Raw genomic sequence first — 23,394 nt, 5'->3', positions numbered from 1 at the left:
TATCCATTTTGGTGGCAAAAACAGGAAAGCAGACTATTATCTAAATGGTGGCCGACTAGGAAAAGGGGAGATGCAGCGAGACCTGGGTGTCATGGTACACCAGTCATTGAAAGTGGGCATGCAGGTGCAGCAGGCAGTGAAGAAAGCGAATGGTATGTTAGCTTTCATAGCAAAAGGATTTGAGTATAGGAGCAGGGAGGTTCTACTGCAGTTGTACAGGGTCTTGGTGAGACCACACCTGGAGTATTGCGTACAGTTTTGGTCTCCAAATCTGAGGAAGGACATTATTGCCATAGAGGGAGTGCAGAGAAGGTTCACCAGACTGATTCCTGGGATGTCAGGACTGTCTTATGAAGAAAGACCGGATAGACTTGGTTTATACTCTCTAGAATTTAGGAGATTGAGAGGGGATCTTATAGAAACTTATAAAATTCTTAAGGGGTTGGACAGGCTAGATGCAGGAAGATTGCTCCCGATGTTGGGGAAGTCCAGGACAAGGGGTCACAGCTTAAGGATAAGGGGGAAATCCTTTAAAACCGAGATGAGAAGAACTTTTTTCACACAGAGAGTGGTGAATCTCTGGAACTCTCTGCCACAGAGGGTAGTCGAGGCCAGTTCATTGGCTATATTTAAGAGGGAGTTAGATGTGGCCCTTGTGGCTAAGGGGATCAGAGGGTATGGAGAGAAGGCAGGTACGGGATACTGAGTTGGATGATCAGCCATGATCATATTGAATGGCGGTGCAGCCTCGAAGGGCCGAATGGCCTACTCCTGCACCTAATTTCTATGTTTCTATGTTTCTATGATCTGTGCAGCACACATACCTCAGTTTGCATTGATGGTGCTGAAGTAGAGATGGTTGAAAACGTCAAATTCCTAGGTGTCAATATCACCAACAAATTCTCCTGGACCACCCTTATTGAAGTAATGACGAAGAAAGCACACCAACGCCTCTACTTCCTTAGAAGGCTTAGGAAGTTTGGCATGTTCTCTACAACTCTCACCAACTTCTACAGTTGCACCATAGAAAGCATTTTATCAGGATGCATCACCCGTTTGGTTTGGGAACAGCTCGGCAAGGCCAGCAGCATAACCAAGAATGAGTCACACTCTGGCCACTCCATCATCTCCCCTCTCCTATCAGGCAAAAGGTATAGGTGTAAAAACACACACCTCCAGATTCAGGGACTGTTTCTTCCCAGCTGTTATCAGGCAACTGAATCATCCTACCACAACCAGAGCGCTGTGCTGAACTACTATCTACCTCTTTGGTGACCCGCCAGACATAAGTTGTTTTGCCCATTGGCACAAACAATAGAGGTAGGAAAAGAGATGAGGTGCTGTAGTGAACACAGAGAGTTAGGTAAAAGGTTAAAAAGCAGAACCATACGAGTATTAATCTCCAGGTTACTCCCAGTGCACTAGTGAGGGTAGGGGTGTGAACATACAACAGATGAATGCATGGCAGAGGTCAGGGATGAAGAATTTTGGACCATTGTGATCTCCTCTGGCATGGAGGTGACCTGTACATGAGACGGGGTGAACATGAACTGAAGGTGGATCAATACTCTGGAGGGAAGGTTTGGTCATGCTATTCAGGCAGATTAAATTAGAGTGGCAGAAGGTCAGGATCCAATGCAGTAGTGAGGTAGGTGGGAGTAAACAGGATAGGCAGGAGCAGAGCAGGGAGTGAGGAAAGGAGGTTGGATTACATTGCATTTAGTTAAACGCTAAAGGCAATCTCCCAAAACTGTTCAAATGTCCAATCATCCACTCAGAAACCTGATCAGGTACTGTCTTTTATGACTTTCTGAGCCCAGCCTTAGATACAATAGAACTTTATTTATCCCAGGGGGGAAAAGGAGAGCTGAGTGGATTAAATGTTTTTTACTTGCTTTTGCATAAGCCAATGCTAGGTATATTTGCACCATTCTAGTGCACCATGTTGGGTGCATTGGCATTTAGATGCAATTAACATGTATGTGATGCATTATGGAGTGGTTGTGTTTGAATATACTTTTACTGCATTTTAAAATTGGCAAAATCAGTTAATGTTGAGGACATTTCTGTGAAGCTACTCAGAACATAACTGTCTCTTCAGGCATCAGATCTGATGATCTAAATTTCCCCCACCCTATTGTCTGCAGGGAATTATAGGGGATGGGGGAGCACATAATAAAGATGTTACTTTAGGGGAAAAGAGAAATGGAAATGGGAACAAAATTCTTTGAAAAGACGTTATTAATAATATCTTATTAATAGTATTGCCGAACAACAATGAGAAACTGTTAATAAAGTACTCAACAGTGTGCAAGAAAAAAACATATGTGGCTAAAAGGAAAGAGCTAACAAGTAAGTACTCAAGAGATTCCATGGATGAATAAAGACATGAGGGAACAGTTGAGGATAAGCAAAGAGGCTCTCATTAAGTATATAGGCAGCAGAGCAGCACATGATTACATAATGTGAAGGGATTAGGAGAGGTCAAACAAAAACAATTAGAAAGGGAGCAATGAATTATGCAATTAAATTTCAAAGGAATATTAGCTAAAATAATTATATATATTTTATGGAGATCAATAAGAAAATAAGGCTGGGATGTAAGAATGACCGTTGAGGGATAGTTAGGCCAGTATCACAGATGGATGACATATGAACATATCCAGGGATTTTGTAAGTTAAACTCGTGCTTGGAAAGATAATGGCAATCTGACCATTAGAGAGATAAGGAGGGCATGGAGAAATAAGAAGTGTAGCAAAGAACAGTTAGCATGTATTTCAAAAGGCAAATCTTGCTTAATTTACCTTGATGAATTTTTGGAAAAGATAATCTAAAAGTAGACATCGGTAATACAATTTAACTTACCTGGATTTCAGAAACAGTTTTGTTAAGGCAGAAACCAAAATGTGCGTAAATGGACAGCACTTAGAAGAATATAGGTGTTTTGTTCCATAACATATGCTCACTTTATCCATGTAGTTATGATTTTGTATACTTCAGTAATGTCATACTACAATCTAAAGGAAAAAAAAAATCTCAGCCCACCGAGCCTCTCAATGTAACTCAAACCCACAAATCTCAATAACATTCTGGTGAATCTTGTCTGCACCCTTTCCTTAATGACTCCTTTCCATAGCTGGGCAACCAGACCTGTATATCACACTCCAAATGTAGTCGCTTCATTGACTTGTATAACTGTATCATGATGTCCCAACTTATACATCAATACCCTTCTTAATGAGGGCAACCCACGCAAAATGCCTTCTTTACCACTCTGTCCACCTGTGTTACCGCGTTCAGGGAACCAAGTACCTGCACTCTGAGATCTCTCTGTTCTACAAGACTCTCCAGGGCACTAACATTTACTGTGTAAGACCTGCTCTGGTTTGACGTACGATCACACTTGGTCCACCTTCTCAAATGATCTGGATCTTGTATAAACTTAGCTATCCTTCCTCGCTTCTCTCACTCATCATATCACCAATTTTGTCCTCATTTGCAAATTTACTAACAACGTTAATTAAATTGTCATCCAGATCGTTAATGTGGATAACGAACCACATTGGACCCCTGCAGTGCACCAATGGTCACAAGCCTCCATTCATGAATTCAACCCTCTACAACTACTCTTTGACTCTTTTCTCCAAGCCAATTTTTAATTCCATGTAATCCAACATTTCAGATTAGCCTTCCATGCAGGACCTTTTCAAATAAATTGCTAAAGTCTATGTAGACAACATTCATTGCTCTGCTCTTATCAATTCGCTTGATGACCTCTTCAAAAACTAAACCTGGTTTATGAGACACCATTTCTCATGCACAATGCCATTCTACTATCTCTAATCAGTCCCGCTTCTCCAAATGTGGGTAAATCCTACCCCTCAGAATCCTCTCCAACAACTTTCCCATCATTGAATTCAGGCTCACTGGCCAATAGATCCCTGGCTTGTCCTTGTTGTCCATCTTAAATAACAGGTCAGCTTTGGTTACCCTCCAGTCATCTGGAATGTCACCTGTAGCTAAAAATGATACAGATATATCTGCAAGGGCCTCCATGATTTCTCTCAAAGCCTGCCATGAGGTTTGAGGATGCACATTGTTTGGCCCTGGGGATTTCTACACATTAATGCACTTTAAAACTGCCAATACTTCCTCTTTGGTAATTCATACATGGTCTAAGACATCACAGCTCTTATGTCTCAATTCATTAGTTTAATTGAGTTTAATTTAGAGATACAGCATGGATACAAACCCTTCAGCCCTCCGAGTCCATGCTGACCATCAATCACCAATTCACACTAATTCTTTGTTAGAACCATCCTCTTATCAACTCCTTATACATTAGGGGTAATTTATAGATGCTAATAAACCTACAAACCATCACGCCTGGGATGTGGGAGGAAACCGGAGAACCCGGAGGAACCCCACGCAGTCACGGAGGGAACTTGAAACTTTGCACAGATGGCACTCAAATGTCATGATTGAACCCGGGTCTCTGGTGCTGTGTAGCAGCAGCTCTACCAGCTGCACTAACCTGCTTTCCTGATCTTTCCCCAGCAAAAACTAACAAGAAATATTATTTTAATATCACCCCATCTCTTGTGACTCTACACAAAGATGAGCATGCTAACCTATAAGGAGATGTATTTTCTCCCAGTCATCTTTTTAGTCTTAATATACCTGTAGAATTTCTTTGGATTTTCCGTTACCTTGCCTGCCAGCTCCATATCACATCCAACCTTAACACTCCTGAATACTCCCACATCTGTAAATTTGGGGTAAAACCTTTGTACCAAGTTTTAAAACTTCAGCTGGACTAGTGCCTGCTCCATCCTTGATAATATTTCCTCTATTCCTGGCTCTCAGTAGGGTGAATCATTGGACAATTTGTCCATAGATGATAAAATGTCCTGGATACCAGCAAGTTGTTGGATCTCCTGTGCTCTCCACGCCATCTGTTCTTCAGGTCATGGATTTATTGCTGGACCACAGCCTTCATGCAGAGCTTGCATTTTCCCCTTGAGATCAGATGGAATTTCCAATCCCTATATTCATCGTTAATTAGCCCCTGGATCTCCTGGTCATTCTCATTAAACTTGTGCTGGCAGAGAAACCATGCGACTCTTCACAGATGCTAATTATGGTGGACTTCAAGCAGTCCAAGCACAGTGGGCATTCTGGAGCTCCTGTTGTTTGGGGATTGCCAGCAAGATGCTGCCTGTGAAGAGCTAACTTTGCACGACCTTGAGACCTTTTCCCATTGCAGCAGCTGTCTTGTTGCTGTTCCAGGTTCAGACTGTTGGGGGTAACAGAAAGGATTAGGCAATGGTCAGTTTAGCTCCAGTTGGTCTGCAGTATGTTCAGTATTGAGGGCTGGAACACATTGCAGGAGGATGATGATAAGTTTATAGAACTTCCAATGAAGTTCAGCACAGATGAATGTGAGGTGAAGCATTTTGGTTGAATGTTATGGTAGGTTACTTATTATTTAGCATGTGCAAATCCACGTGAAATAATACAGAAACTAAATGTATAACTAGACTGTTTATTGAAAGTTGCACCATAGATGAACAAGGCTGTAAATAAAAGTAAGCCAACACGGTGTATTTTAGTGTGATAAAACTTAGTTTAGTTTAGAGATACATAGAAACAGACCCTTTGGCATACTGAGCCCACACTGACCATAGATCACCTGTTCAGACCAACTATGTTATCCCACTTTCTCTTTTATTCCTGACACATGGGGGACAATTTAGAGAGGTCAATTAACCTACAAACAGCATGTTTAGTTTAGTATAGTATAGTATAGTATAGTATAGTATAGTATAGTATAGTATAGTATAGTATAGTATAGTATAGTATAGTATAGTATAGTATAGAGATACAGCGTGAAATCACATCTGGGATGTGGGAGGAAATCGGAATATCTGGAGGAAACCCATGTGGTCAAAGGGAGAATGTGTAAATTCTACACAGGCAGTACCCGAGGTCCGGATCAAACCCACATCGCTGGCACGGTGAGGCAAAGTCTCTTCCAGCTATGCCACTGTGCCACCCTGAAAATGGAAAATAATTGAATTGAAAAGTATGAAAGTTAAGCATCACCACAATTATTGTATACTGAATAATGAGAATTGTGTACAGTTTTAGTTACCACATTGAAAAACATAAGCAGGCACTGGATATGTTGCTGAGAAGACTTATAAGGATGATATTTCAAAAAATAGAGGGGAGACATAACAGAGGTCCTCACAATTAACAAATGTTTAGATGGAATGCATACAGAGAAAATGTAACAAGAGGCCATCGATGTAAGATAGCAAGAATTTCTTTACCTAAAGAATGGTAAGCATGCAGATCTCAGTCCCACGGAGTGATTTAAGTGAAGTTTAAATGGATACATTTAAGGGTATTGTGGACATGTCTTTGGGGGAAGATGAAAAGGAAGGTTATAATGATAGATTTTGATGAGAAAGGGCAGAATAAGACTTAAGTACAACATTAACAGCAGCAAGGACTGTTTGTCTCTGTAATCCAATGTAAAACAGTTTGCAGATAAATCACTGACACCAAGTATCAGTAATTGATAAAGTGTTATTGACTCTAATTTAGACATGGCATGTTTATTCTGAAAATAATTTTGAACAGCAAGGCATAAATAAAATGTTAAAAAACCTTGCCCCTTGTGACATGCTTGAAGTATAGCTGAACTTCCCATTCAGAATCAAATAGAAAATGGAATGCACTGATTGTTTCGTTAATAATGGATAGTAAAAGCATTTAATTATTAAAGCTGAACTAAATGAGAAAAGGCGCAGCCCTTGGCAGTGGTTTTGTTGTAGAACAAGTATCTCACATATTACTGTTCCAAAATACTCAGTAAACTTGAACAGAGCTGAAACTTTGTTGCATATGTTCAAGCTTGCATCCATTTCCCCATTACTGTTGTGCTTATTGACCCTTTCTTTCTTCTGGTCCAGCAACTTTTCCATTACAAAATTTGCATACATAGTTTCAAATTGCTCCTTTTCCCATTTCTGTACACTGTTCCATCCATTCACGCCTCTGAGATTTCTGCACAGTTATAATACACTCTTCTCCTACATACATCACCTGGAGCTCAGTCATCTCGGATTTTAGTCGATCCACATCATACTGCTTTAAGAATGAAAGAAAAACAGTGGACAGAGTAGATCATTTAGTTTCTTTGGCTGCTCTGCCATGCAATAAGACCATGGCTGATTATTAACTTCAGAGCCACTTTCCTGTACCTAATCAATATCTCTAGATTCCCTCAACATCCAAACATTTGTTGATATCTCTAGCCTCACTAAATGGGGTTCCATGATGTTGATGGGTAGAAAATTCCAAAGATTCACTAACCAGGCAAATCAATTTCTTCTTATCTTACTCTTTAATGGCTGATCCCTCATTTTGAGACCAAGAGTTCTGTTTCTTATCCATGGATAGGCATATGGTTATGCTGGGATAGGAGGAGATATGGTTCACCTGCAGGCAGAGATTAGTTTAATGGCATCATCTTTGGCATGGACCCAGTGGATTGAAGAGCCCGTTCCTGTGGTGCATTGTTCTATGTTCAACCTCAGACAGGGAAATCCTGTTGGGCATGATATGAATTTTGGATGTTTCAATGAGTTTGCCTCTCATTTTAATATACCCTGAAAAGAATAGACACAGTTTGATTTATCTGTCCTAAAATGACATTCCCCACATTTTAGGAATCTTTATGGTGGCCCTATGTGGAATTCCTATCATGACAAACATATCCTTCCTTAGGGAGAAAGTCCGGATCTGCATAAATTATTCCATACTGAACCTCACAAGTGCTGTGCATAATTTCACTTTGACGTTATATCTTCTCTATTGAAACTTTCTGGGAATAAATCTCAACATACCATTTTCCTTCAGAATTTCTCGATGCACCAATGAGCTAAATGGTGGTAATTTGTGTTAAAGGATACCCAGCTCTCTGAGCATCAACACCTTTCAGTCAGAGAAATTAAAAAAACCTAATCCAGGAGCAGCAGTGAATGGCTAATGGTTTAATTCAGCTTGTATGTGTGGGAAGAGCGAGGTCAACAGTTCGTCCATCTTTTAAAAAGTGTTACATTTGAAGATTGTACATTATTATTCATTGCTCAGAGAGGTTGGGGCAGCATAGATCAACCATAACCATATTAAGTGAGAGGGTAGACATGAAGACACTGGTGGCCTTCTTCTGTTCCTATGTCCTTGTGTTCTTCAGACTTTAGACTTTAGAGATACAGCGTGGAAACAGGCCCTTCAGCTCACCAAATCCATGCCGACCACCAATCTCCCCGTACACTAACACTATCCTACACACTAGGGACAATTTACAGAAGCCAATTAACGTACCAACCTGTTCGTCTTTGGAATGTGGGAGGAACCCAAGCACCTGGAGAAAACCCATGTGATCACAGGGAGAACGTACAGACAACACCCATAATCAGGATCGAACATGGGTCTCTGGGCAGCAACTCTACCACTGCGCCACTGTGCCTCCCTTATTCTCTTCTGTTCAGACAATAGGTTCAACTATTGCATGGCACATATAAGGTATAAATAAGTCAAGGGAGCTGAACAGTTTTTTTTCAATATGGATAATAGTAGTCTCATTTTCCAGGGAGAATACATGGATCTAAGAGACAAATGATTTTTGAGCGAATGATAGTAAGCCGTGAGGGATATTCCATGTCTCTCCAGTAAACAGAAACACTGACAGGAAAGACAATATTTCAAGTTTGATGTCAATTAATTTTACTAATTATGTTGTCAAGTGGTGTGAAACTACAATATCCTCTGATATGCTCTTGGCTAGCAGCAGGTGGATATAAAAATATGATCAAACATGAATGGAATCACTGTGACCTTCTAATCAAAATTTGAATTTGGTCTGTTCCATTTTTGGCACTCTTTTATTACTGAAATTGGACATTTTTTGCAAAGCTTCCTAGATGGAAATCATTTACATTTTACAATATATTTCCCAGGAAACTGATATTTATAAGAAATCTTTTCATTGCTTGAAAATCCTAGCAGTATCTGATACAGTTTTAAGTCTGTAATAAGATTATCATTACCTGCAAATATCAAAATCAGATTTTTTTCCCCTAGGAAACATTCCCCCTGAAGTTTTTCTTCGGAAAAAATACTTCAATTTTCTGCAATGTACACTTTCATTTATCTCTGGCCAGATTTTTGTCAGACTTTATAAAATCTAGAAATCTTCCCTCAAGGGCCTGCAGGATCTAAAGTGATTCACTTTATATGTGTTATTTTTCAAACTGCACGATAGGTTTCTCTATAAAACTTATGAGAGGTTCATCATTTTCCACTGAAAGTACTGAGCACCCCAAAATCCATCATTACTCTTTGAGATTGTGCAACATTTATTTTAGTGCTCTTTCAGCTAAGTTCAAGGAGTCATTTTATGTCAGAAGGAACATCTTAAAATGATGGAAGATCAGTTAACACCTGACTGAAAAAGATAGGATATCTCTGCGAGAAGGTATTCTTAATCAGTCCAATGTCATAGGGGAACATTTATTAATTCACTGATGTTCTGAAAGCGAAGGTTGATCAATCTTTTTCAGATATAATGCATTTGCTGTGGACTTTAGTGCAATTTATGTTTTCAATTCAGCATTCAGCATCAGCTTTTTATTTCCCTTTTTTAAAATAAAATGTCAATTCATTGTCCTTGAGAGAATGCAAAGGTGAACCACCAAGCTTTATTCGAATGCCAAGATATGTCAGTGCGATGGGACTGATGTATGAAGGAAGAAATGCATGCTGCTGGGTCCGAAATAGATATGGTACTGTGCCACTTTTTAAGAGATGGATGAACTGGTGACCCCCCTCAGAGTCCCCACTTAGCTCCTTGGTAAGCCAAATATAAACAGTTGATTACTTTAACATTTTTGACCACACTCAGGCAGACAACGGGGAGAGAAAGTTGGCGGTGATTTAAGGGCAGGTGATTTACATTGGCGTTAAGTGCAGGCCATCAGCTACCTGCTGGATTGGTGAGGAGATGAGAGAACTTTCCTGTTCCTGCTACATCCATGTTACTTCAACAAAATCATTCCTGTTCTTCATCAGACCCTTTAAGGCCAAGCTGAACTGCAAAAACCAGTTGAAGATTGTACATTATTGTTCATTGCTCAGAGAGGTTGAGGTCAGGATAGATCAACCATAATTATATTTAGTGGCAGGACAGGCATGATGATCATGGTGGCCTACCCCCGCTTCTATTTCCCTGTGTTCTGCTGTTAAAGCAATAGGGTCATCTACCACATGGCACAGATAAGTCATTAATAAGTCAAGGGAGCTGAACTCTTTTCATTATGGATAATGGTAGTGCCATTTTCCAGGGAGAATACAAGGATCCAAGAGACAAGTATTTTCTTGAGAGAATGAATGAAAGCAGCAAGGATTATTCCATGTTCTTGTCCCCCCAGTAAGTAAAAACACTCAGAGGAAAGATAATTTTGCAAGTATGATGTTAATTAATTTTACTAATTGTAAAGTCAGAGGCTGTGAGCCTACAATATCCTCTGATACACTCTTTGCTAGACACTTTCTCTGAGCATGAAATGGCCATATTGCCCTTTACCAATTCTTCAAGCTAATAAGAGAGAGACAAAGTTTCCACTGTACAGAACTCCAATCTATGCTACACTATTATGAGAAAGTATCCAGGATAAGGGACCATACACTATAGTTATTCTATTAAATTATCATCCAGAGGGCTTAACCAATGATCTGGAGGCAGCTGAGGAAGCTAAACTAAGTTAATGAAATAAATCTGGAATGAAAACATTTATAATATCTGCAATAGTTTACCATGAACTATATTATTGTTATGAAGGTACACAAAAATGCTGGAGAAACTCAGTGGGTGCAGCAGCATCTATGGAGCGAAGGAAATAGGCAATGTTTCAGGCCGAAACCCTTCTTCTTATTGTTATGAACATTCGCTAGTTCTTTGAAGCACCTAAGGGAAGGAAATTTGCTCTCCTTACTGGTTCTGGGCTATATTACCCCCTTAACACACCTCTGATACTAACTTTTAACCCACTCAATTATATCAGCAATACCTTGCACTGTGGAAGAGCCTTCATGGAACTTGCAGTGGTTCAAGAAGGTGGCTCTCCGATAACTCCTCAAGGGCAATTAGGATGGGGTTTGCCAATCATGGACACATTCTGTGAATGAATAAGAAAACAAGTGAAGCATCCTTTCTGAGTGTAGTAAAAATAGAATGAAGGTTCATCTCATATCCTCATGGATTTCTGTGAAATTGCCCGTGAGGTTTGATAGAAATTTGGAAGTAGTTCCATTGCATCACAAAAAAAGAGTAAATGGATTCATACCTTCAAAAAGAAAGCGACTTGATTATAATTTCATGGTATCTGTCTATGGGAGAAAGCATAGCAGGAGGTTTGTGTTCCTTTTACACATTTTTATAAAATCTTATAATGAGATTTGTTTTCTGAAAGTTACCTGATGTTGCAAGTTAACCTAAAAAAAGGAATTTTAAAAATGTCAGAATGCCCTAGATTTTTCTTAGCTTCATTCCAAGGTTTCTTTTCTCCAGCATGCAAGGAAGTTATTTGGTCCGCAGTGTCCAGACTGGCTCTCAGTAGGAACAATAAAAGCAGAAAATGCCAGAAACACCCAGAACCCAGGAGAAACAGGACTGTTTGTTGGGACAATGTAAGAGCAATCCATCTAGTCCTACCCCTCTTCTCTCTCCATACTGCCCCACAAATTCTTCCCTTTCAGACACTAGTCGAGCTCCCTTTTATTTTTTTCCTTTTTAATTAATCTGATTTACTCTGCCTTCACTAATACCCAAAGTATACATTCCAGACCCTCACCACTTGTTGTGTGAAAACCTGGGTCTCTGGTGCTGTAAGGCAGCAAATCTACCCCTGCGCCCTGTGATATGGAAAGCTATAACTTAGTTAAAGAATAAAACAACGTTTTTCCCTATCAAAGTGGCATTAATAGAAAGATTAAACAAAAACTTACCGTTTAAAGTTTGATCTTTATTTTATGAGAAGTTGAAGTGAGGGATTACGTGAAGAGCCCGCCAGCCCGCATGCACGTCAATCTTCAGAGCAACTGTATGAAACCACAAACCACTTGCACAAACTTAAAATATGGAAAGATTAATAACCGTTGAGTTACCGAATGATCTTTATGAGATTCAGGGTTGGGAGTGGAGGGCACGTAATCCCTCACTTCAACTTCTCATAAAATAAAGATCAAACTTCAAACGGTAAGTTTTCGTTTAATCTTTCTATTTTATTTCGAAGTCACGTTAGTGAGTACGCGAAGCCTTCAAAGCTCTGCGGTTTCATGCAGTAACCCAATCTGTGTGTGAAACACTTAAACAGATAAACCATAAATGGTAGAAAGACATGGCTTATTAACAACATGATGCTAACTTGCATACATGACCATTGCTCTTAATCGGACCACAGTCCCAATTGGCTTTGAGTTAGACATTAACTTATGCAACACTGTTCAGAATTCTATCTGCAATCATCCAGGCATATTAAACCAAATTTTAGAACTTCTGAAAGTGCAGTATGTAAGTCTCCTGCTGTTGCAAGAAGATGATCAAATGGGAATATCCATTCTATTGTCTGCTAATGAGCCAACAGCAATCTCTTGAGAAAACTATTAAATAACAATGAAGAAACTATCCTTCATCTCACAGGTACGAGCAAGCTCAGTGTACCTGTATACATAATAACACCCCCAATCTCCGATCTGGTGGGTATGCTGTCAACTCCAAATTGTAACCCAACCATGCCTGTTTTGCTTTATGAGATATTTCCCATAACAAGCTACCCTCATGTCAGTTATGACCCAGAGACCGAGCCAGAGATTGAGTAAAGACTGTGTTCTTTGTGCTGAAATCAGTTGCTAAAAGCATAATTAACTTAAAGATACTGTTCCCATTAGGAATATAGTAGATGCATATCTGCATAATAATTTACTGATACACATTGCACACTACTATGAGTCTAGGCTTTTAGAGCGGTCATATAAAAGACACCTTGCATAACATTAGTCAACAGCGGGTGAATAACCAATCATTTATTGTCCCACTAATGGTACTTATAGAGAATGACAAAGCAGCACAAGCAGTGTCAATTGTGCTATAACATAATCGCCTCTCTAAGCCCAAACTGAAAGAAACACAAACCTCTGCTACTTCTGTTTAAGTAGTTCACATGTCTTCTTCACAAACTTCCCATACAATCGTGCAGGAGCTAGCTGCACGAGAAATAGGCTGAACTAGCCATCACTCGTGACTTAGAGTAAATAGGAGCTTCTTTCAGCCGCCTTTACCATGGACACCCTGAATGAGTAGGCAAAATTGGCACTATTAAATTTCATGTTGCCTTCATCCTTAATATCGTAAGAGGCATCTACTGATAAAACCCCTGAGTCTTATCAGTTACAAATTGTGCATGTCGTTTATAAACTCCATGACACAGTGCCTTTTGACCTGAGTAGGGCAACATTAGCTTAGAATCTTTGTAAATAGCCGAGGCCTGATACAACCCCTAGGTAGAGCCTAAACTTTCCACCACTGGCTTTGTCATAAAAAAACACCAGATATATCTGTGCCTCTCGTGTATAGATATGGCAAAGTATGCATCTTCAAAATCGATTGAGGCCCTAATCCTCTGAATCAGCTAAATTGCTGAAAAACAATTATCCACCTTAAACTGGGTAACCAAACACATGATCAGACTAGCCAAATCCTAACCTGATTTGGCATGCTCCACTTTTCTGCAACCTTGAGAAATATCAGAAATATACCCCTCTTGTTCTTGGGCAGACTACTCATCCTTTGTGAGACGTCTCTGTTTCCACTTGGATAACCATCGTTTCCTCTATAGACCGTACGAATGGACATTTTTGGCTTCTCTTGCATTTATCTATTTATTTATTTATTTTTCGCTCATATCATATAATCAGATCTTTATGACTAGAGCTGAAACACAACATCCACTTGATGTGGGAATACGAGTTCCCTGTCAACTCTTGGCTGTCAGAGTCACCACGAATCCTCAGCCTACTTCCTCAGTGTGGAAAATAGCATAATGCAACCCTGAACCAGGAATTGCTCCGCAGTCCTCTGAATGAAACCACCTGTCTCAGTCGCCAGTGTTGCGCAACACACTCTCTTCGACCAGCCACTCAATCAGGAATACTGGTATTGAGAGCCTACAGATTATTATATATATATTTTCTATTCACAACATGAACCTGCAGGACAGATAAAAAATGCTACATGCCAGACCGGCTTTCTGCTGGTAGCTACCTATCCCAGAGAGGATGGCAATGATGTTTCCAACGAACTGGCAACTACTAACTGAGCTGAAAGAATTAAGCATGTGTTGGGGGAAACCTCAAACTACCTCACTCCACTAAGCTGCCTGATAACCTCAATCACAGATATTGAGGCAGTGCTTCCCTGGTCAATATGTTCCATATGGCCAGCCAGTTCCAAGATGATCTACCCTGAATCAGGGTAGCCAAGCTGTTCCTACTTGGAACTTACAGAGGATGCTATGCAAGGCACCCTGCCAATGTCTCTGCATCAACTTGATCTTCTCCAGAGACAGTGAAAGGTACTAGACAGCCCATGCTGCCAGTAAATCCAAACCCGGGGCGACGGACTGCAACATTTCGGAGTTTAACGAAGGTTAATAAAGAGACCTTACCTGCCAGCGTCTCTGAGCCCAGGTCGACCTGCTTGTTGGAGCTTCAGCGAAGTTCCATTGCAGACCATGTCTGACCACATCATCAGCCCCACGTTTGCCAAACAGCTCGCTTCTGGAGCTCAAAAGCGATATTGCTGTGCCAGGCACGCCTGCCAGCATTTCTGAGCCCAATGGGACAGACTCCTTCCTAGGCCTACAGCCTCTTTAGACCCTTGCTGGAGCTTTACTGTGCAGGCCACGCTACCAGTTATTCCCAACCTGGTTTGACAGGCCGCTCCTTCAACCCCTTCTGCTCCTTCGGAGCCTAGCGGAACTCACTGAACAGGCCACGCCTGCCATTACTCCGAACCTGCCTTGACAGGCTACTCCTGCGGCCTTCTGCCTTCTTTGAAGCCTTTGCTGGAGCTGACTGTGCAGATCTCGCTGTCAGTTTCTCCCAGCCTGGATCGACAGGCTGCTCCTTTGGCCAGCTACTCCTCTGGAACCTCAGCGGCTCAGTGGACAGGTCACGCCTGCCATTACTGCAAGCCTGCTTCAACAGGCTGTTCTTGCGAGGCCAGCTAGTGACTCCAGACTGCTCCTTTCCGGAGCTTCAACGGCGTTCCTGCTCCTTGTATACAGGGGTGAAAACCCCGCCGGAATACTGGAGCTTTACCCACATAGAATGGTACTCCACCCCCGCAGCTGCCTTAGATTCCTCCTGCAAGTCTTCAACTTGTTACATAAGTCCTCTCTGAAGAGATACTATGCAGGCTGCACATTACTGGCCCTGTAAAAATGAGCCATTTTGGGAATGATCTCATGCCTTAGAACATCTTGCGAAGGCAATAGCCCCAACTGTGTATTACAGAAAAGTGATAATGCAGCTTTCTGCACTTCCGAGTGTTGAGACCCTTCTAATGACTTGCAAAAGGCCATAAAGACTTCAGAGCGATTTTTGGACTTGCTGACATAATTCTTGCCTACATATCATCACTGGGATATTCCAACTGACATATGGAACATCCAAAAATCTGGCAGTTATCTAGACTGGCATATTTCCCGGATACTTTTAGTCAGATCTTCTTCCATTGAATCTCCTATCCCCAAAGGGATGGCAAATATGTGACAAGAGTCGGTAGCTCCTTCATATGATTAAAATGATGCATATCCCCATTAGTTCAGCGATTCGATTTCCTTATCGATATCCACATAGATGGAGTCACCTATGTAAGAATCTCCAACACTCCCCTCTTTTGAGCGGGAAATATTATAACGCAACCCTGAGCCAGGTATTGCTTCCCTTCTTCTGAGCGGGAGATATTATAATGCAACCCTGAACCAGGTGTTACTCCCACAGGCATCTGACTGATGCAGCCTGTAAATGTCTCCTGAGCTAGGAGCATTTTCCTTTTTGCATTTTATTTATTTATTCATCCATTTATTTTTTCTTTCTTTATTTGTTTGTTTGTTTATTTATTTACTCACTAGACAGGTTGCGCCTGCTAGTGACTCCGAGTCCTTGCTCCCTTCTGGAGCCTCAATTGAGTTTCTTAGGGGAGGAAATAGAACGTAACCATGAACCAGGTGTTGCCTCCTCAGGCCTCTGGCTGACTCCCTTTCGGAGCTCCAATCTGTACAGGCATTGCCCGTCAGATGCTCTGAACAGCCGCCTGCTCCAGTGGAGCCCCATTCTGCCACAGCAGACGCTGTCCCGGCAGAGCCGGCAGCCGCTATTTTAAAAAATCCGCCAGCTCCTGCTGAGCCTCCATGGCGGTCGCTGTCCCAGCCGAAGCCAGCAGCCGTTATCTTTAAAACCGCCAGCTCCTGCTGAGACTCCACAGGGGTCATTGTCCCGGCCGATGCCAGCAGTCACTATTTATATCCCGCCAGCTCCTTCCGGAGCCTCCGTGGCGGCCTCTCCAAGTCTGGCCGCCTGCTCCCATTTGGCAGCAGCTGCACAGGCTGCGCCCGTCAGCTTCTCCAGGCCCGCTGCACCTCAGCGGCCCGTTGCTGAAAACATTAATTGTCTTACCTGCCGGAGCAGTTCGAAACTGCTCCGATTCCCGCGCCATGCGTCGACGTATTGACACGCATGCGGTCTGGCGGGCTCTTCACGTAGTAACTCACGTGACTTCGAAATAAAATTCTAAGATAGTGCCTAAAAGCTGATAAGAGCATAAGAAATGGAAGCAGTGTTGGGCCATTTGGCCCCTTGTGCCTGTTCTGACATTCAATACATTCATGGTTGATCTTTTACCTCAGTTACTTTCCTGTACTCATCCTCAGTCTGAAGAATCGTCCTGACCCGAAATGTCGCCTATCCATTCCCTCCACAGATGCTGTCTGACCCTTTGAGTTACTCCAGCACCTTGTGGTTTACTCAAGATTTCAGCATCTGCAATTCCTTGTGTCTCAAAATCCCTTGATTTCTTTAACATCCAAAATTCTATCAATTTCTGATGACTTGAGTCCGGTAATGAACCAATTGATCCAGTCCCAAATCATTCTTGCATGTGAAATGGTTATATTCCTTGGATGAGTGATCCTTGGATAAGTGATTTGGACAAGAATAATTGATCCAAAGAAGGTTAGAATCTATCATGGTTGGTAGCACACAGTGGGTGATTTAAATTGATTATCTATTGTAAACTCTGTTCAATATTTAGATTAATCAATTGAAATTGGAACTAAATATGAGTAGGAGCATATATTTCATCTGCAAAAGTTTTCTGTTGTGTCCGAATAGAAGCAGAAGCTATTAACTCTTTCACCAGATACTCTCTGATATGCTATTTTCAGAAGTTCCTAATTTACTTTCAGGTTTCCAGTATCTGCAGATTTTTGCTTTCTTTTGCATTCAATTACTAACCATTAACGTTTTGACAGATTCCACAATCCATTCCCAGGTTCCCTATTTGTCTTGGCTGAGATATATTGTTCCCCCTGGACATTTCTTCCTTCCTGACTAGTTGGCTGTGCTTTTCCCTGGCGAGATCCAAATTATCAAAAGTCACCAACTGTAGTGATGAAATAGCTAATTGTTTTTGGCATGTGTACATACAGAAATAAAGCGACCAAATCTATCACATCAAATATTTCACTCTGAAGTCTTTGTCACAAATAACTGTGTTTCTTTGTCTGAACTCTACCTTATTTGTGCTTCCATCACATAGATACAAATCTCAGTAGATAATAGTTCAGGCTTGATTTAACACAAAATCACATAAAATGCCAAACTTAATTTCATGCAGATCTGAATTTCCCCTGTGTGAAAAATCAAACGCAGATTCTGGTGCTTTGGTTGTTTTTTGAAATGTTTTTGATATAATTAGATGCTTCCAAATACAGATTTAACAGTTCAGAAATTTTTGATAACAATTAATTAGGACATTCCAATAACACTCATTAATTTAAGAAAGTATCTCATGGGATGTATTGGAGAAGATTACTGTTAGATGTAGGCAATTAAATCTTTAATGTCTAATCATGGAATAGGCAATTTGACAGGAATGAGACAAAATAATTTCAGCATTTATTCATAAGAGCTCAAAATATATTGCAAATCATGAAATATGTATCTTTTCAGAAAGCCAGTTTGCTTACTGACAGGCGCAATCTAACAATATATGCAGATTACTTCTCATTTTATCAGTTATGTTTACAGATATTTTTATTTTTTTAATTAGTGAGACTGTCAGCTTCAAGTCAAAAATATAGTGTCAAAACTCCATGGGGATAATATTCCCAGTTTTCACTGGCACATACAATCCATGTAAAAATTAACAGGGAATATAAATTGGCATGTCGACGAAAATCCAGCACTGCATATTGTGCTGCATGCTATGAATATTTTGCAGCAAATGAAATGAAATTTATAGATGTCATTGTTAGACAACAGATATAAATCGTTAAATGCAGAAAGTAAGTAAAAGTGCAGGACCAAGCCAGATGAAATCTCAATTCATAGCATGTGAGCTCAGGACTGCACCTCAAATAAATTGGCATACAGAGGAGATGGTACTGTGAGAAGAAAGCTCAAATGTTTTTTGAATGTCACCCAGGCTCTAAGATAAACTTTAGCTTACATTATGTTTCTTTATCATTGTAAAGTATAAATAATGGCAGAGAATATTGGAATTGGGTTATTTAACAGCTTCCATATTCGGTAGTTGGTATCAATATCAAACGTCAGTTAGATTAGCCTTGGCACAGTTAATTTAGAATGAAACTCCTGCTATGTTTAATCCGTTATGAATGTGGGTTTCATTAATGCCACAGAAATGAAGATGCAGTCAGACTAAGGCAGAGCTTAAGCAACACGTCATTAATTTGTATCATCTGACTGACAGAAATAAAAGGAGAGCTGCTATCGGCACTCAACGGGTCAGGCAGCATCTGTGGAGCGAAATGCATGCACAGGCGATGTTACTGTTTGAAACCCTGATCTTCACCAGGCCGGGCAATGTCCACGAGAAGGAAACTGAGTTGCAGTTTTAGGAATGATGCATTAATGGTCCTACTGTGAATTACTAGCGCATTTAATTTCTATTTCAAATTTCTAGCATCTGCAGTGTTTGCTCTTCAGCAAGCATCACATCAATTTCTAATTTTCTCACCTCTATTTTCCAAAATATCTGCCAAAGATGCTGTCTGACCCACTGAATTCCTCCAACCGTTTATTTTTTGGTCCAGATTTTAGCATCTGCCCCTTCTTGTGTCTCATTCTATCTTTCATCTTTGTAGTCAAAGATCCTTAGTTCCAATCACACTGCACTCAGCATGTTCTGTTTTCCCTCTTGCTACACATTACTCGGCTGCCATCAACAAATATATGCCAGCTGATTATCTATCTGACTAATCCTCAGAGATCTGGAGCTGGATCTACCATCCTCTCGATTGATTGACATGGAACCTACAGCATGGAAACAGGCCCTTCGACCATTGATCACCTGTTCATACTAGTTTTATGTTATCCACCTTTCAATAGACAATAGGTGCAGAAGTAGGCTATTCGGCCCATCGAGCCAGCTTTTGCATTCTCTCCCTACACAGTTGGGGCAATTTTTATAGAGGTCAATTAATTTACAATGTAGAAATCATTGGGATGTAGGAGGAAACTGGAGAACCCAGAGGAAACTCACATGGGCCCAGGGAGAATGTGTGAACTCCACACTGACAGCAGCCAAGGTCAGGATTGAACCTGGGTCTCTGGTGGCATAAGGCAGCAGCTCTACCAGATGTGCCACTGTGCTGCCCTTACAGTTCATCAAATTCTACCAACACCTAATTAAGTCCATTCGACAGTTTCATGAGTCCTAAAACCTTTTTATATCATGGTTTGTCTATAGTATGGGGCCAGATTTGCCTATTTTATTGTCATTGAATTGAATGGCAGCAGAAAAGTCAAACAACATTGGCACTACACAACATCTAAAGAACAAAGCCTCTTGCACAAAGTCTCTTGCCCAGAGTAGGGGAACCAAAGCCCAGAGGACATAGGTTCAAGGTGAAGAGGGAAAAAATTTAATAGGAATCCGAGAGGTGTCTTTTTCACACAAAGGGTGGTGGGTGTATGGAACAAGCTGCCAGAGGAGGTAGTTGAGGCTGGGACTATCCCATTGTTTAAGAAACAGTTAGACAGGTTCATGGATAGGACAGGTTTGGAGGGATATGGACCAAGCACAGGCAAGTGGGACTAGTGTAGCTGGGACATGTTGGCTGGTGTGAGCAAGTTGGCCCAAAGGCCCTGTTTCCACAGTGTATCCTCTGTGATTCTATGACTCTAACATATGTCCCCACTATACAACACTCATCCTCTGACAATGAAAATCAACGAGGAAACCCTGGAACAAAATAGACAACTTCTGAGCCAATTATCTTCAAAGGCAAGGACATTGATGATTATCTTAATTTTAACCACCTCAATCCCCTCTAAACACGAGAGTTGGAACTGGAGCATCACTCCTGATTTATATTGCTTAAAGAAACCTAAGTTCAGGGGGAACACTGGCACCAAAATTCATTAATCTCAGGAAAACATAAATGGCAGCTTGACTTCTGTGGAGGCTGGGATGGGATGGAGGTCTGTAGGAGATGACAATCAGCATTGGGATGGCTCTTACAATCTACTTGTAATTTTGGTCACGCTACCTTTCCCAAACTCACAAGGGAGCTGCAACTTTTTCCACCAACTTCCTGTGTTCATTTTTTTGGTTTTCTTCCAAAAAGATCAGGATGGTGCCTTCAAAAGCCATGCACCTGAAATTCTAGTGCATTTCTTAGGATGCAGTAGAATAATACAGACATAATGGGCAAATATCCATTTTATTTGTAGGTACAGCTCATCGATTAGTGGAGAGCTTCAGGCTGATGCAGCTGGAATTCTAACATTGGGAGTTGCTTGTGGATGTGAGGGTGGGGTGGGGTGGGGTGGGGTGGGGTGGGGTGGGGTGGGGAGGGGAGAGTACAGTCGGATACTGGGTTTTGGAAGAAGAGTGAGGACTCTGACAGGATCTCATGGAGGTCAGATATCACAAGTGGGGGATGGAGGAATCGAGTTCAGGATCAAAGGGTCTAAGGAGCTGCACCTTGGGTGCTAGAGGGTGATATCCTGGTGAATAGAGGCGGGGTTGTTGGGGAAGTTTAATGCAGGTGCATGGTTCCTTGAAGGTGGAGTCGCAGGTAGATAAGGTGGTCAAAAGGGCTTTTGTCACATTGGCCTTCATCAGCCAGAGTATTGAGTATAATAGTTGGGAGGTCATGTTGCCATTGTATAAGACGTGCTGAGGCTGTATTTAGAGTATTGTGTTCAGTTCTGGGCACCATGTAATGGTGAAGATGTTGTCAAGCTGGAAAGGGTACAGATAAGATTTTGCGCTTCTAAGAAAATAAATTCTCCTTGCTTGTTTAGGCATTTAGTACAATTTAAGATTACTCCATCAGACTTTAATCAAATTTAAAAATGATACATTATAACTCTGTAGGGATCATGTCAGCACCGCAGAGAGACATCTGACGTGTCAGAAGCTTGTGAGTCGAGGTCATTGACAACTATGTGCTATGACTCAAACCTGGGGGTGAGGAATGATGAATAACTTTTCAGATCAACCAAAATGCTCAAGGTCGAGGAATGCAACATAACCTTGTTTTCAAAAAGCCGTGAGATTTAATTAAAATAATTCTGTTTGCAAATCCAAATACTTCTTTGTTTTGCACCAATATCTGCCGATTAAATCCCTGTACTTAAAAGATTCAAAGGATTTTGTAAAAAATGTTTTCAAAGATTGTTATATCGCATTTCCAAATGTTGTTGGTGTTTCACAGTATTTTCAGGATTTGTCAGCCATCTTTAACTTTTAATCATTACTAGACTAAGTGCAGACCTGCTGGGTCTGTGCCCCCCAACGCGTGGTGGGGGGAGGGGGGGGGGTGTTGCGGCTTCACACGCACATTAACCCACCCCCCACACACACAGGGGGGGGGGATGGGGTAGGGGGTGAGAGGGGGGTAGGAGAGGAGGAGGAGAGAGAGGAGGGGGAGAGAGAGGGGGAGGGGAGGAGGGGGCAAGAGAGTAGAGAGGAGAGAGGAGGAGGAGAGAGGAGGGGAAGAGAGGAGGGGGAGAGATGAGGAGAGAGAGAGGGGGAATGGGGGGAAAGAGAGGGGTTGAAAGGGAGGGGGGAGAGGGGAGGGAGAGGGGTTTGGAGGAGGGGAGGGGAGTGGAGGAGGGGAGAGGGAAGTGGAGGAGGGGAGAGGGGGTTGGAGGAGGGGAGAGGGGGGTTGGAGGGGGGTAGAGGGGGGTTGGTGAGGGGTAGAGGGGGGTTGGAGGGGAGAGGGAGGGTGGAGGAGGGGAGATGGGTGGGGTGGAGAGAGGGGAGAGGGAGGGAGGGGGGGAGGAGAGGGGGAGGGAGAGGAGGTGAGAGTGAGGAGGGAAGGGGGAGTGGGAGGGGGGAAGGGAGAGGGGGGAGGGGGAGGGGGGAAGAGCGGGGAGGGGTGGAGAGAGGGGAAGAGAGAGGGAGGGAGGAGGAAAGAGGAGGGGGGGGGAGAGGGGGGATAGAGGAAGGAGGAGGAGATGGGGAGAGGGATGAGGAGAGAGGGAGGGAGAGAGGGGGAGGAGGAAGGGTGGAGATGGGTTAGAGATTGGGGAGTGGGAGGAGAGCGGGTAGGGGGGAAAGGGGAGAGAGGGGTAGGGGAAGAGAGGGCGAGAGATGGGTGGGGGGTGGAAGGGGAGAGGGAGGGGGAGGGAGGAGGAGGGGGAGGGAGTGAAGGAGGGAGAGAGGGAGGAGATGGGGAGAGGGGTGAGGAGAGAGGGGTGAGGAGAGGGCGATGAGGGGTGAGGAGAGAGGGGTGAGGAGAATATGGAATGGGGGAGATTGGGGAGAGAGGAGAGATGGGTGAGGAGAGAGGGGGAGGAGAGAGAGGGAGGAGATGGGGAGGGGTGAGGAGGGGGGAGAGGGAGGGGAAAGTGGAGAGTGGGGAAAGAGTGGGGAGGGGAGGAGAGGGGAGGAAATGGGGAGGGGGTAGAGAGAGGAGGATGAGGATGGGTGGAGGGGAGAAGAGTGCGGAGGGTGAAGGGGAGACAGGGGTAGGGGGAAGGGGTGTGGTAGAGGGGGAAGGCAG

This window comes from Amblyraja radiata, chromosome 1 (genome assembly GCF_010909765.2).
Source record: "Amblyraja radiata isolate CabotCenter1 chromosome 1, sAmbRad1.1.pri, whole genome shotgun sequence".
Classification (NCBI taxonomy): domain Eukaryota; kingdom Metazoa; phylum Chordata; class Chondrichthyes; order Rajiformes; family Rajidae; genus Amblyraja; species Amblyraja radiata.
Note: the sequence above shows the minus strand (reverse complement) of the source record.